The 14,669-nt window shown below is 42.7% G+C and overlaps 1 protein-coding gene and 1 long non-coding RNA gene across 5 annotated transcripts in view; one reads left to right on the plus strand and one right to left on the minus strand.

Annotated features, from left to right (window-relative positions):
- Positions 1-14,669, plus strand: part of CDH12 (cadherin 12) — a 652,231-nt gene that overhangs the window by 43,285 nt on the left and 594,277 nt on the right. The window lies entirely within an intron of this gene.
- On the minus strand, positions 762-5,269 carry LOC310848493. The gene is made up of 2 exons (XR_014566455.1): positions 4,764-5,269; positions 762-846 (listed from the first exon to the last, which is right to left on the minus strand). It is a non-coding gene; the product is annotated as an uncharacterized lncRNA (long non-coding RNA).

Genomic DNA, 14,669 nt, shown 5'->3' on the forward strand with positions numbered 1-14,669 from the left:
ATCCTGCCCAGTCTCCTTCTAAGTCCGGCCTGCAGACGGTCCGGGAATCAGTGTGTTTTTAAATGAGTAGGTGTCCTTTTATTTAAAATGCATCTTTGGGTTATTTGTGGGGCATAGGAATTCGTTAATTTCCCCCCTCAAAATATAGTCCGGCCCCCCACAAGGTCTGAGGGACAGTGGACCAGCCCCCTGCTTGAAACGTTTACTGACCCCTGACCAACACCATTCCACCTACTCAGAGATGGACACTTATTGTAAATCCATTTAGTTGAGTCATCCAGGCATTTCATGTTACAATATAATGAGCAAAGTATTTTTTGTAGAATTAGAATTTTAAACAAATACTCTATTTGGATACAAGCAAGAGTCTAAACAAAGGTAAATGGCCATCACTATCTGACTTGACAACCAGCTTTAATGTTAGTCTAACATAATTATTAGTTTACCTTGCTGCGCTGTAAAAAAAAGAAATGGCACAATAGAATCATCTGGCTTGCCTTTACATTTAATTTACAAATATAAAATATAAAATATAAAATAAGCTTAAAAGTAAGCCAGCATTTAATTATCCTTGACCTTTCATGAAAAAAAATCATCAACTTCCTAAAAACAAGTATTCAATTAGTAACTGAATAATTTCTAAAGAAAATCTTAAACATTCAGAATAATACAAATCATTTCCAATTTATCATAAGTGTATGGGTAATGAGAGAAAATGGCAAACATTGCTGCCAAGGAAATAAATCCATGACACATTCATATTCAATTCAATATTGTTTATTTGTTCTTTTTTCCTCTTTTGGCAATGCGCGCTGCTGTTTTCTGATAGGAGTGAGGAGAAACTGCCTTTAAAAATAAAAATAAAAAGTATCCTGTACATTTGCTGTGTAAGGCCAATGCAGGGCACCGAGTCATCACCTAAATATGACAGACAGAGTGACCAGACAGTTCCAATAAACAAAAACAATGTCAGTGACAGAAGCAGAGTTTCAAGCTTAAAACCTGGAGACTGAGAAAAAGAGATAAGAAGTTAGGGGTGAAAGTTAATCAAAAGATCAATGTTGAAAACTGCTTTCTCACATGTCAGGTCAGAGATTGGTTCTTGAGCAGGGGTATAGGTTTGGAATCACTTGATACAAGATAGCATCTCCCTTCAGGACCCTAGATTGACAATAAATGTCATTGGACAGCTTTGCTGCATCAGGAAGGAAGTGATCTAGATATTCTGGAGGCCCCACATATGTTGGATAGGAAATAACAGTCATTCTTGCGATCTATGAATGGAGGACAGCCATGGTGGGTTTGCAACTTTGAGTCAAGGCATCAGGACCACACTTCAAAAGGCGAGAGCTCTTCTTCCATAGAAACCCAGCTGAATCTGATGAGAGAGAGAGCTGGAGTGTCTGCAGCATGCTGGTGGCACTTTGTGCTAAATCCCCAAATCACCTCCTATGCTTAGAACATGTTGTGTTCAAAATGAAATGTGTGCAAAACTAAATGCTAACAGTTATGGTCAACACCAGCTGGTGAGACAAGGCGATGAGTGGGTAGAGACCTCCACTGAGTCATGAGCAAGAGGGACAAGAATCCTCTTCTATCCTTGGGGAGGGCAGAATGCAAGTGTTCGAATAGTACATCGATCTGCAGAGCAATCCAAACTAAAGGAGGCCAGTGAAAAAATTGATTGGAAGTTTTTAATATGTGACATTTTTGTGTATTTTTCATCTTTGTTGGAAGCCGCCCAGAGTGGCTGGGGAAACCCAGCCAGATGGGCAGGGTACAAATAAATTATTATTATTATTATTATTATTATTATTATTATTATTATTATTATTATTATAAAATATGCTGGAGTAAATTATGCCTCCAACTTTGCAAATTACTCCAATGTCTCTTTAAAATAGAGTTTGACTTCCATCACCCTTTTGGTCAGTGTAACTTCCTCTGGCTCACTAGGATATAGCGGGGTTTGGAATAGGGCTGGATCTCCCCCTGCCCTGCCCCCTGCAATGCCCTGTTTTGCATCAGGGACTGGCAAGATGCTAACAAGTGTGCACCAGGGGCAGTGGAGCTGGAATCTGACTTGGGAGACAGGGGCAGTGGTTTGTGGGGACCCTTACCAGCCAGGAGGCAAGAATCAGAAGCAGGGGGGAACTTCATAGCTGAAGGGTGGAGCACAGGAAGATAAGAAGGAAGAGTCAGGTCAAACAAGTGAAGGCAGCAGTCAGCAAATCTTTTCAGCAGGTGGCTAGTCCACTGTCCCTCAGACCTTGTGGGGGGCCTGACTATATTTTGAAGAAGAAAAAATGAACAAATTCCTATGCCCCACAGATAACCCAGAGATGCATTTTAAATAAAAGCACACATTCTACTCATGTAAAAACACACTGATTCCCAGACCATCTGCAGGCCAGATTGAGAAGGCGATTGGGCCGCATCCGGCCCCTGGGCCTTAGTTTGCCTACCCATGGGCTATGTGCTTCCTCACCCTCTCCTGCACCACTGCCTCCCAGAACCAGGAGGGGATTGAAAGGGGAAGAATAGAGGTAGTTTCCACACATGCACAGTGTCTGGCTGTGTGCATGTAACCTGTCAGCGGAAGGTACATAAACTGATGGGGTGGGGGAGTGGTCCTCTGTTGCTGTAACTGCTCCATAGACCACAGACCTGGGAATAGCTGCCTAGCTAGTAGATTGGTGTACATAGACATCCAGAGCTGCAGAAGTGACTATAAGTGTTATTTTTGACAATAAAAACTATCTGCTGTGAACATTGCTTTGGCTGCAACATTTTGGGGACTTACAGAACTGAGCTAAGTTAGAGATCAGTTGGAGACCTGTCTATTCCAAGCTAGGCTCCTGCTGGCAGATACGGGGTTTTGATTGCTCCTTGATCTGACATTTATTGCATTATATAATATACTAGTATATCTATGACTGTGGGCTTCAGAAGAATGTTGTAGTCTCATGGTTGGGAAGTATGTGAAGATATTTTGGTTCTTAATCCCTTTTATGTATTCCAGGGTAGCAAGAAACACCAGTATAGGTGGCGAATGGCTTGCATATTTATCTGTCCCAGTTCTGCTATCAGGAGACACTCTTGTTATGAGTCTTTTTGAGCAGAAATAAAGTAGAATCCAGTTGAATGCAAAGAAGCTGGTAATGGGGTAAAAAAAATAATCACAGATTCAACTGTGTGCAGGTTAGGAGCAGAGAACATGGGGTGGGGGAAAGGAAATGTGAATTTCCTGTGTTCCTGAGTAGAAAGCCATTTTTGGTGAAAGTAAAACTTTGGTGCTAGAAAAGAAAGTCAAACTTTTTAAAAAATACAGCACTGCAGACAAAAGCCATAAATAAAGAAACAAAAACAAACAACAGAATGGCAAAAGCACTTTTGGGGAAATGAGACAGGGAAGTAAGTAACTTCTTTAAGAAATAGAAGGTTGCACAAAATGACATAGAGCTGAGCCAGACTAATTGACTGTGAAATGATTTCCCAAACACTGTGTAAGAAACATATGATAGCCTGTCTCCTTAAATAGTTTTACAAAGAACACAATTGTGGCAAGCGTAAAAAAGCATCAATGACGCAATGGGACAGTACTGTCATGGGACATTTGGATTTGATCTTTAAGGTGGGGATGGATAACCTGTGGCCCTCTAGATGTGATTGGACACCGACTCTATTGGTCATGCTGTCTGGGGCTGATGGGAGTTGGAGGCCAACAACATCTGGAGGGTCAGAGGTTACACTACCCTGCTGTAAGAAGCAGTGAGTTTTCCTGGGTATAGGTGAAAAAGCTCCTTTCGATACGATACAATATATTTATTGTCATTGTCCCTTGCGGAACAATGAAATTGAAAAACTACATAAAACTACATAAAGCTACATAAAAACTGCATAAAACATTCAAAGAGTTATGTAGTGAATATGATGACCTAATGGTAGCAACTGAGAGTATAATGTAAGGTTACCAGATTTTTCTCAATGAATCTGGGGACACTTTAAATAAATAAATACATAAATAAATATTACATGTTCAGGACATTGATGCTGCAGCAATGGCAGTGGCAGAGGGGCGGCCGCCACCTTGACCTCAACCTCCACGTTCCCCCTTCCTCTGAGGCTTCTATCTCCTTTCTCCATGAGCCTGGGCAGCCCCTGAGTTGTTGGTTCTTCAGTGGTGGTGGTGGGGAAGGGGTGCGCTGTGGGTCAGTCATGGAAGGCAGAGAAGGAGGGCCTAGAGCTGTGGGGCAGCGAGACTCGGGCAGTGTGATGCCTCCCTTCCCATCGGAGCAGCCCCAATCCCATTCCTACTTGCGTGCAAGCAGGAGGAGGTGGGGATCCCTCAGCTGGGAAGGGAGGCTTCCCATTGCCTGAGAGATCCCGGCCCTCTCCTGCTTGCACGCAAGCTCTCATTGGCAGCATGAAGCCTCCCTTCACAGCTTAGTTGCAGGAGTCAGGGAAGGTGGAGGCAGCCCCTGCACCACCATCATATGAGGACTTCTGAGCAGCTCCTGAAGCCAGCCAGAGCCAACTGCTCCAGGCTGCTGAGACTGCCCCTGCTGCATTTCCCCGGGGACATTAGATGAAATCCGGGGACATTCCGGGGATGGAATTTGTCTGGGGACTTATTCACAAATCCGGGAACTGTCCCCAGGAAACAGGGACATCTGGTAACCCTAGTATAATGACATCACAGAATGCAAATGACATCATCAGAGAGTGAGGGCAATGATGCCTGCATTAATCACCTTGAGTACCTTGGTCAATTGGATCTCCAATGGCTATCCTTCAGCATGGATGAGTACTTTCACCCATAATCTCCCGAGGAACATGAACAGGTTTGCAAGAAAATTTCCCTTCTTTCATGTCAGGTGAACTTGCCTTGGAGGTGGGGAGCAGCTATCCTTTAATAGCTGCTGAGATTCAATAATTTATAACTATGAGGTCCTGCAGTGTTGTGTTGCTCTTTCAAGTGTAAGGGCACGCACTTTCAAGGGAAAATAGAGCCAACAGGAAAAACCTATTTGTAGGAACAATTAATAATGAATTATTCTGTTTATTTGGGATGAGACGGATGCCAATTGAGAGGAGGCCTCAACTTTTCTCAAAATGACACAGCAGACCCATTGCAAACAGGAAATCCCTATAAGCTTAGAATGTCTAGCATTGTTTTAAATATAATAATATTATAACTCATACCATTTTCAGATTGCATTTCATCCAAGACCCCAGAGTAGCTTACAATAGACTAAAAAGAAAACAATATACACACATACTAGTAAAACAATGACAGAGTCGCTTGCTAAAGCCCAAGTAAACATCAAATGCCGATAACTAACACAGGAGCACTTTTTATTAAAAAAAACACACAAAAAACCCCTAAACACCCAGATTAAGATGGCCCATAGGCCTTGATGAATGTGTTTTTCATGTATGACAAAAGTTCACTACAAATACTGTTTGACATAATTCAAGGGATAGGGAGTCACCACAGAGAAGGCCCTATCAGTGGCATAGCATGGGTTGCCAGCACCTGAGGCCATGTGGATGGGGGTGGAAGGGATGGAAATGGATGGAGTATACCTACACATTCAACTGCCTAATGGCATCCATGTCACCTAGGAGATCGCAGCCACAGAGATATGAAAAGAAAAGAGGAGTTGTTCTGTTGTTTGGAGAGGTCACTCCCTGGTTCGCATGGAGAATCCATTTTCAACAGAGTCCAGTGACAAAAGCGCACAGCTGTATCGAGGCAGTACTAGGTGTTGAAATTTTGCACTCCTAACAATTTTGCACCCAGATCTAAGGGAGCTTTATGATTCAAAACCTATACAAATGATTCAAAACCTATACAAACCTATATAAATATATAAATGCACAATATACAATGCAAGCAAAGAACATGCCAACATCACATTTGATGCAGCCATCTGTTTCTATACTTGCATGTCCACATGTCCACATATTTGATCCCCTTCTGTGAGTTACTAATGGCTGTCTGGGGACATTTTGTAAACAAATGCTTTTGTCATTACATTGTGGCATCAAGACTCAACAGACCATGCTTTATTGGCCAATTAATACATTTTTGGGTTTCATTGTGTGACCAAGTGCATTTAGCCAGTAGAGGTATATATTAACAGCCCAATAAAACATACCCTAGAGTTTCCTCCTGCTATTAAACTGAAGCTTAAAGAACCTTAGTTTATCTGCTGAAAATGTCTTTTTTAAACAGCCTGAAAGCTTAAGGTGGTTCACTGATTTTAAACTGATTTTTCTCATTTCATTTTAATTAAAATGTGCCTCATTGTGTCATTTTACAATGGGTTAAATACTGTTAAAAAATATGTAATAAATGTCTTTGTTCCTGTAATGACTTCCATTGCCTTAAAAAGAAAAGAAAAGATCATAATTAGTCTAAGGTTGCTGAGCTTTCCATTAGGCAATATTTGCAAAGGTCTTTGACTTCTTTCTGAACAACATCAGGCCAGTGCATTGTTCTGTTGTATTTACAGTTTGTATGTATGGCCTTATTATTTTAGAGCTTCTTAAACTGATTTTATTATTCTTAGAGTTTGGGTTTCCGTTTCATTCTGTTTTTAACATATACGCCATTTTGATGGCTTCATGCTGTGATGCGGTCTATAAATTTGTTTAATAAAGCAAATAAACCAACAAACCATTGGCCCCAGTGTAATGGTTTATTGAAGGACTTATGACCCAGCTGATGGCAAAACATTGCAGCAACTGTGTGTGCATTCCCACTGAGTGGTAGTGGCTTATGTGTCTGCACTCAATCCCATGTAAGCTAAACTATGGCCCAGCCTTCAAAATCCCCTGGAATTAATTGTAACGTTAAAAGGTAAAGGACCCCTGGATGGTTAAGTCCAGTCAAAGGCGACTATGAGGTTGTGGCACTCATCTTGCTTTTGAGGCTGAGGGAGCCGGCGTTTGTCCACAGACAGCTTTCCAGGTCATGTGGCCAGCATGACTAAACCACTTCTGACACAATGAAACACTGTGATGGAAGCCAGAGCGCACGGAAATGCCATATATCTTCCCGCCGCAGTGATACCTATTTATCTATTTGCACTGGTATGCTTTTGAACTGCTAGGTTGGCAGAAGCTGGGTTTCATTGTAGCCAGGTACCTGCAGACATTGCCTTGTTTAAATGTTGTCATTTAAAGTGCATGATCCCCCACCCCTTGCAGAAAGTTCAACCCTGATATTAACTTCCTAAGGTGGGGAGGAATTTTTTAGTGTGGGGGGGGGAGGGAGGGTAGCTCTGCCATCTCTGAAATGCTAATGACTACCGTGGGCAAACTTCAAAGGGATTGCCACCTAGGTTCAAATGTCCACTAGCTTTAGCAGTTCACAGGCAGCAAACCTGCTCGAAGGCTTGATTTTAGCAGAGAAGGTAAATTAGCTCTCTCTGAAGTGCTTCAGCCAGGTAGGAAGGCCATGTTCTCTTTGAAGTTTGGCTACTACTCGTGTTTCTCAAGCAACTGATCTTCAAAGAGAGAGGCTGGATTCCTCTTCCCCTTTTGGTTTCTGTGTTCCGTACAATATATCAGAAGGAGCTGTGTTGTTTGTGCTGTTTCATTGGGCATTTTGGGGGAGTGGCAGGCTGGAAAACAGCGGTAAGAAGATGTTGATAGGGGTGCAAAATGGTTAGTTTTTGTTTTGTAAAATGAGAGCTGTCTGTTGCAGTTACTTCTGAAAATGTCTGTAACATTTGCAATGGTATCAGTTTGTATGAAAGTATTCTCTCACACAATCCTCTTTTCCAAGCAAAGGGACCTGTGCCTTTGAAGTGTATCGATTTGACATAGGGCCTTTTCATGAACCATGTTGTTGTCATTTAGTCGTGTCTGACTCTTCGTGACCCCATGGACCAGAGCACATCAGGCACTCCTGTCTTCCACTGCCTCCCGCAGTTTAGTCAAAATCATGTTCGTAGCTTTGAGAACAGTGTCCAACCATCTCGTCCTCTGTCATCCCCTTCTCCTAGTGCCATCAATCTTTCCCAACATCAGGGTCTTTTCCAGGGAGTCTTCTCATGAGGTGGCCAAAGTATTGGAGCCTCAGCTTCAGGATCTGTCCTTCCAGTGAGCACTCAGGGCTGATTTCCTTCAGAATGGATAGGTTTCATCTTCTTGCAGTCCATGGGATTCTCAAGAATCACCTCCAGCATCGAATGCATCAATTTTTTGGTGATCAGCCTTGTTTATGGTCCAGCTCTCACTTCCATACATCACTACTGGGATACCATAGCTTTAACTATACGGACATTTGTCAGCAAGGTGATGTCTCTGCTTTTTAAGATGGAACCATAGAATTGTAGAATTGTAGAGTTGGAAGGGATCCCAATGGTCATCTAGTCCAACCCCCTGCAATGCAGGAATCTCTGCTAAAGCATCCATGACAGAGGACCATCAATTTATATCCATATTCAAAATGTAGGTGCTCCTATGCATGTCACCTGAAGCTTAAAGTGTTGGGGGTGCTACTCTGTTCTCCTGAAAGGACACCCCCTTTTTGGAACTACCTGTGTCAGTGAATCACATATCGCATGTCTTTGGCGGTAAATTGTTTCAAGCATGCTCAGTGGAGTGGCCTCTGTTGAATTAGGGCAGGGCCTCACAAAATGTCTGCCATACAGGGGCTGACAAACAGGTCATATAACTATTTATCTCTTTCACATCTGATGGGAGGGCATTCCATTGGGTGTTCCACAGGGCCTTGTTCATTATAAAACAACAAGGTAGTTTACAAGGTAAAAAAAATCAATATAATAAAAACAGTCAGGACCCAAATGCACCAGTACCACAGATATCTAAAAGAAATTCCACTAGAGCTGGCACAAAAAAATCAGTGTTTTCCCTCACAAATAGATATTTCTTGATCAAGCAGTGGAACACCGTAATTGAAGGTACTTAATGTATCTCTAGAAGAAGGTCATTCTTCAACATGGGAATAGAGAAAATCAATCTCACAGTATCTAATAATTTGCATTTTCATGTTTCTAATAAATAGAAGGTCTGTCATATAATTAATCTTCCACAGATTCAAGACGTTCATCTCATCTACCTTATCCTAACCAATATAGACTGATTCCCCTCCCCCCCATAAGAATTGGCACAAACAGCACAAATTGATTTGCATGAATCATGTGAAGTATACAGGGTGCTTCCTCTCCCAGCAAAGCAAACAGGAGTTTTTAGTCCCTTATTATGGGGGAAAATCAAAAGATTTCCATCAAAGTCTGTGTTTCATAGTCTTTGCCCTGACCCATTGCAAAACACTGAATCTCTCTCTTCAAAAAATAATGACGATAATCTGAATCTTGCTAGTTATTTTACGGATCTGAATAAAGGATGGAAAAAGGATAGCCAACATAAACCTAGATAATATACTTTCTTTTGAACATATTCCCCTAACCCTCATTCAGAACACTGGAAATCTTGAAGAGTGGGGAGTGGACAGGGCAGGAGTCTGTATTAAAAATCTCAAATCCTATCCTCAGACCCCAACCATATGAGTGTCTTGTAGTGTTTACAATGTTGGATAAAGGCAAGGGAAACCCAGGTTCAAATCTACACTCAGCCATGAAATTCGTTGATCTTGGGCTGCTTACAGTTTCTCAGCCTCAGCTACCTTGTAGCATTGTTGTCAATAAAAAAATGGAATGGACGTAATTATGTACAGTGGTACCTCGGGTTACATACGCTTCAGGTTACATATGCTTCAGGTTGCAGACTCCACTAACCCAGAAATAGTACCTTGGGTTAAGAGCTTTGCTTCAGGATGAGAACAGAAATCGTGCTCTGGCGGTGCAGCAGCAGTGGGAGGCCTCATTAGCTAAAGTGGTGCTTCAGGTTAAGAACAGTTTCAGGGTAAGAACGGGCCTCCGCAACGAATTAAGTACTTAACCCGAGGTATCACTGTATGTTGCTTCGAGTTCTCTAGAGGAAAAGCAGGGTATAAATGCACTCAAAAAATACATTAACAACAAAACTCTTCCAATTTAACTTGATGTGTTGAAGAGCTTCTCACGTTCACACAAGCTCCAAAATGCCAGGAAATTTCAGCTCTTAAGAGGCATATTCTTAAAGGATATGTTCTTCAGGCAATATTGATATAGTATGGTGTCCTTCCTTACACTTATTCCAGCTTCAGCAATTGCTTGGGGCAGAGATAAAAGGGTTATTGAATATAATATAGTCCAACCCCATGCTTAATGGAGGAAATGAGAATCATTTCTCCTTACTCCTTCAGTACATCTTCCCCCACAGAGTTTTGGTTAGGTTTTCTTTTTGGCAGAATTAGCCAAAGAACTGAAGGGGTTTCAGAACATTTGACAAGCCTATCCTTTAAAGGGTGCAAGAGAAAAGGAGGAAATTGAGTAGATAAAGCTACACAGCCACCCTTACATTTACCTCCCTCTGTCCCTGACTTTTGTATCTTTGAGTTGCCAATTTTTAGTGGGTGCAGCTCCTCCCCTAACTATCTGCTGCAACCAATTCATTTTTTAAAAATTGGGTGGAGCTTAGAAATAAGGGTAGCAAATATTTGTTTATCCTAACCGGGCTCCCCTGTCTTTAACAACATTGCTAACTTTTACTAACTACTGACTTTTTGGTTGGCATAGGCAAGAGTTATGTTGGCTCTCATATCCTACAACCACCCAGGCTGATTTCTGCATGTTGCATGGTTCTTTGAGACACAGTAGCAGGCCCAACAGGAGAATTTCTGGTCAGCTGTCAAGCCCAGCCTTTAAATATTGCAATGGGGGCAGGGAAGGAAATAGTCACACAATTGCCTGCTAAATCTACTTGGTACTTTTTTTCCTGAGGACTCTTCTGTACCTTCAAAAACTGATAATCAAAAACCAGCCACTGTGCACTTCACATATACTTTCCCCTTCTCTATGCTTCCCAAACTATATGTTTCCATCACTTGTGATTTCCTCTCCCCATCTCCTTTCACATCTAACGTCTAACTGTAAATTCTTCAGGATTGAGGCCTGATCTATGGCAATCTTGCCTAGCAATGGCAAATTTCCATACTTCCAGAGCTAAGATTGGCCAGAAACCATTACTTAGCAGCAGCAGGTGACAACTCGCAAGCCCAATGACTTTCACAAGCTGGGGACATGTTTCACTAGTCTTTGACAATAGCACATACTACACATTTTCTTTGACCTAACACAACAAAGCATTCTCCAGAATGGAGAAAAGTTTCTGGAAAAACCTCCAGCAAAGTCTATGAAAGAAAAGCACACATCACTTGTTAGCATGCCATAGTCTGTTCTTAATTGTTTAATTTGCTCTAAATAAAACATCTCTTATCTTTTTACCTCAAATTTGGCATCTGTCACCCTCAAGCTTTTCACTCCTATACTGCCAATTTTCCAAGTAGTCTACTGAAGCTGACCTTCCAAGTGTCCCTATTTTCCAGGGACAGTTTCAGATTTACAGAAGCCATCCCAGTTTCTGATTTGATCCCCAAATGTCTCACTTTTCCTTAGGAAGTCCCTATATTCATTGGAGTAATGTTGTAGGGTATGGAGTTGTGTAACCCCCGAGTAAAGTAGATAAGTAACTATACAACCTTTAGAAAACATCTGTAAAGGAAAGTCATTTAATGTTTAATGTTTTATCATGTTTTTATATGTGTTGCAAGTCACCTAGAGTGGCTGGTGTAACCCAGCCAGATGGGTGGCATATAAATAATAGACATTATTATTATTATTATTATTGAGTAGGACATCCCTCTTTTCATCAGAGAAATGTTGGAGGGTATGCTGAAGCATTTTTCTAACTATAAGCCATAGACCCTATGCTTCCAATTTCTTATTGCAATGGCAGGATGCATTTCAGTCAGACTCCCCCTTAATGGCATTACGATAATGATACTGGAGTTCCGTGTGAGGGCCAAGGATGCCGGGTTGCCCTCCTTGTGTGGCAACACTACAGTTCAAGTGTTTGTGGTGGATGAGAATGACAATGTGCCTACAATGGCTGGGTCATCAGAAGAGACTCCAATTGTTCTAGTGGCTCCTGTATTGTCTGGACACATGGTGGGCAAGATCCATGCCCTGGATGCTGACTCAGGGTACAATGCATGGTTGCAATATGAGATGCATGAGTTGACCGCTGGCCCTTGGTGTGTGGGGCTATACAGTGGGGAGATCAGTACCACATGTGCCCTGGATGAGGTGGAGGGAAGAAGCATCCAGACTCTCCTTGTGTTGGTGAAAGATCATGGCACACCTTCACTCATGGCCTGTGATGGCCTGGGAATCTGATTCAGAGGCTGAACCGGAGGAATCCCAGCCTGCACAGGAGTCCCCGCCTCCAGGGCCAGCTGAGCCGGGGCAGGGCCTTGAATCTGAAGGGCCCACACCTGTGCTGGATCCTCAGGAGCAGACACCAGATGAATCCACTCTGGCTCCGGGGGTGGTTGAGGACCCATTGCCTGCAGGTGCTCCTCTCCCAGCCCTGTCAGGGGAAGGTGAGGCAGCCTCTGGGTCCAGTAAACCTCCAGCCTCTCCTGAGCTGCAGAGGCTCAGGGCAGAGAGAACTAAGTTCTATCAGGAGGAGTGCTCGCCTTAAGGCCAGGAGAGGCGAGTCACCTGTGGGCCAGTCAGCCCAGTCCCAGGTTGCGGGAGCAACGTCATTGGAAACCTGTTGCTGCCAGCACCCAGACCTGTTTTTCTGGAGTTCCCGGCCATGCCTGGCTTCTTGCTTTGGACCCCGCTTTGCCCTTGGTGGACAGTCTCCAGACCCTTGACCCAGGACTGGACTCTGACCACGCCTCATGGTACCCCCCCCCCCCCAGGACCAGCACACGGCCACAGCCACACTGAGTTTGTCACTGGTGGCAAGTGCTCAGGCTGTTAAGACTGACACCCTTTCCAGGACAGGTGAAAGCTCAAAGCCTTTGGTAGACAATGTCAATGTCTACCTGATCATTGCCATCTGTTCAGTGTCCAGCTTGTTCCTCCTAGCAGTAATCTTTTACGTGGCCTTGCAATGCTTTTAAAAACTAAGCTGCTCACCAAAAGGTGTCCACTTGTATGAATAACATAACATTTCATTTCGTGGAAGAAAAACCACAACGTGTGATTTTTCTTTCTTTCTCCCCCCCTCCTTAAACTGGTCACACAAGTACACCACTCCCACATGCAGGACATTTCATTTTGTTTTTTCTCCTCCCGGGAACCTGCTTTTGATCATCAGAATGACTCTCACAGGCACCTTTCTGTAAAAGCACAGCAGCAGTCATGAAAACAGAGAGCAATTCAGCCTCCGACTCCCCAATGCCTCCACATCTGGGAAACTGCCAAAAAGCATGAAACACCTATGGATAAGTAAACATGATCATTATTCTCTCTGATATCTCCAGTTTCTGAGGTGGCTCCTTTAGATGGGCAGCTATTTACAATAGACAAATGCAAAGGCTTAGAACGCCTCATATTTCACTTTCTTTTATGAGCTTGGCTTCTATCTGTTTATATGTCACAGTAGAGGAAAATCAAGTAAAAGAAGTGTGATTGAAAAGCAGGGTGAGCTTTATATGTATGGCTGAATGACATAACCTGCAGATGAAAGGTTTTTTTTTTTTTTTAACAAGAATTCACTGAGTTGTCCTTGGATTGTTGTTTTATATTCTACTGTTCTTCAAGGATACCAGGGGAGTCTCCCATATAGGCACCCACCACCCCAACATGCCTAGGTTCAGTGAGGTTGCTATATATTGGGCCTTCAAATTATGTCCTGAGACCATTATTAGAAGATTAGTTGGAGTGACAGCTCAACAAATTAGATGGAAATATGAATAATTCCATTCTGTAGTTAACAGGCCTCTTCCAATGCTACCTTTTGCAAGTCAGTGGCTGGGTCCAAAAGTCTGCTTCCATGTGTACATCCTGTCTCACCCTGAGCTTGCAGCAATCAGTGCTGTTTCCATTCTGCTGCAGCTTGCCTTCCTCTAAACCTACATTATTCATCTCACTATTGGCTATAACCCAAACCAATGCAAATAATTATTATTCAGTGGTACCTCTGGTTACATACTTAATTCGTTCCGGAGGTCCGTTCTTAACCTGAAACCGTTCTTAACCTGAGGTATCACTTTAGCTAATGGGGCCTCCTGCTGCCGCCGCGCCGTTGCCACCAAATTTCTGTTCTCATCCTGAGGTAAAGTTCTTAACCCAAGGTACTAATTCCTTGTTAGTGGAGTCTGTAACCCGAAGTGTTTGTAACCCAAGGTACCACTGTAATTACAATGGAAGGCAAATGTCAAGAGCAATGCAGAAAATAATGTATTTATGTAACATTTGTGAGCTAAAGTAACAATAGTGGATACCATTGATTTTCACTTGCATGATTTCCATTTCTGACCTTGAGCAACATGCAAATTGTGACAGTTTCCATTCTCATTTCCACTGGGATCCTTAGATATCCTTACTTACCAATCCTCATTGCTGCTCTGATGTCACTTATGATGTTCCAATGGTAGTGATGCCAATAGCCAAAATGGGAGGGAAATGCCTCTCTTATCTCCCCCTTTCTGTCCCTTTTCTCTGTACCAGTGTCTGAAATGCTGGAAAATTCAGTGATTTCACCGAGTCCGATGACATCAAGCGCTTCTGGGT

This window comes from Podarcis gaigeae (genome assembly GCF_964106915.1).
Source record: "Podarcis gaigeae genome assembly, chromosome: 7".
Classification (NCBI taxonomy): Eukaryota; Metazoa; Chordata; class Lepidosauria; order Squamata; family Lacertidae; genus Podarcis; species Podarcis gaigeae.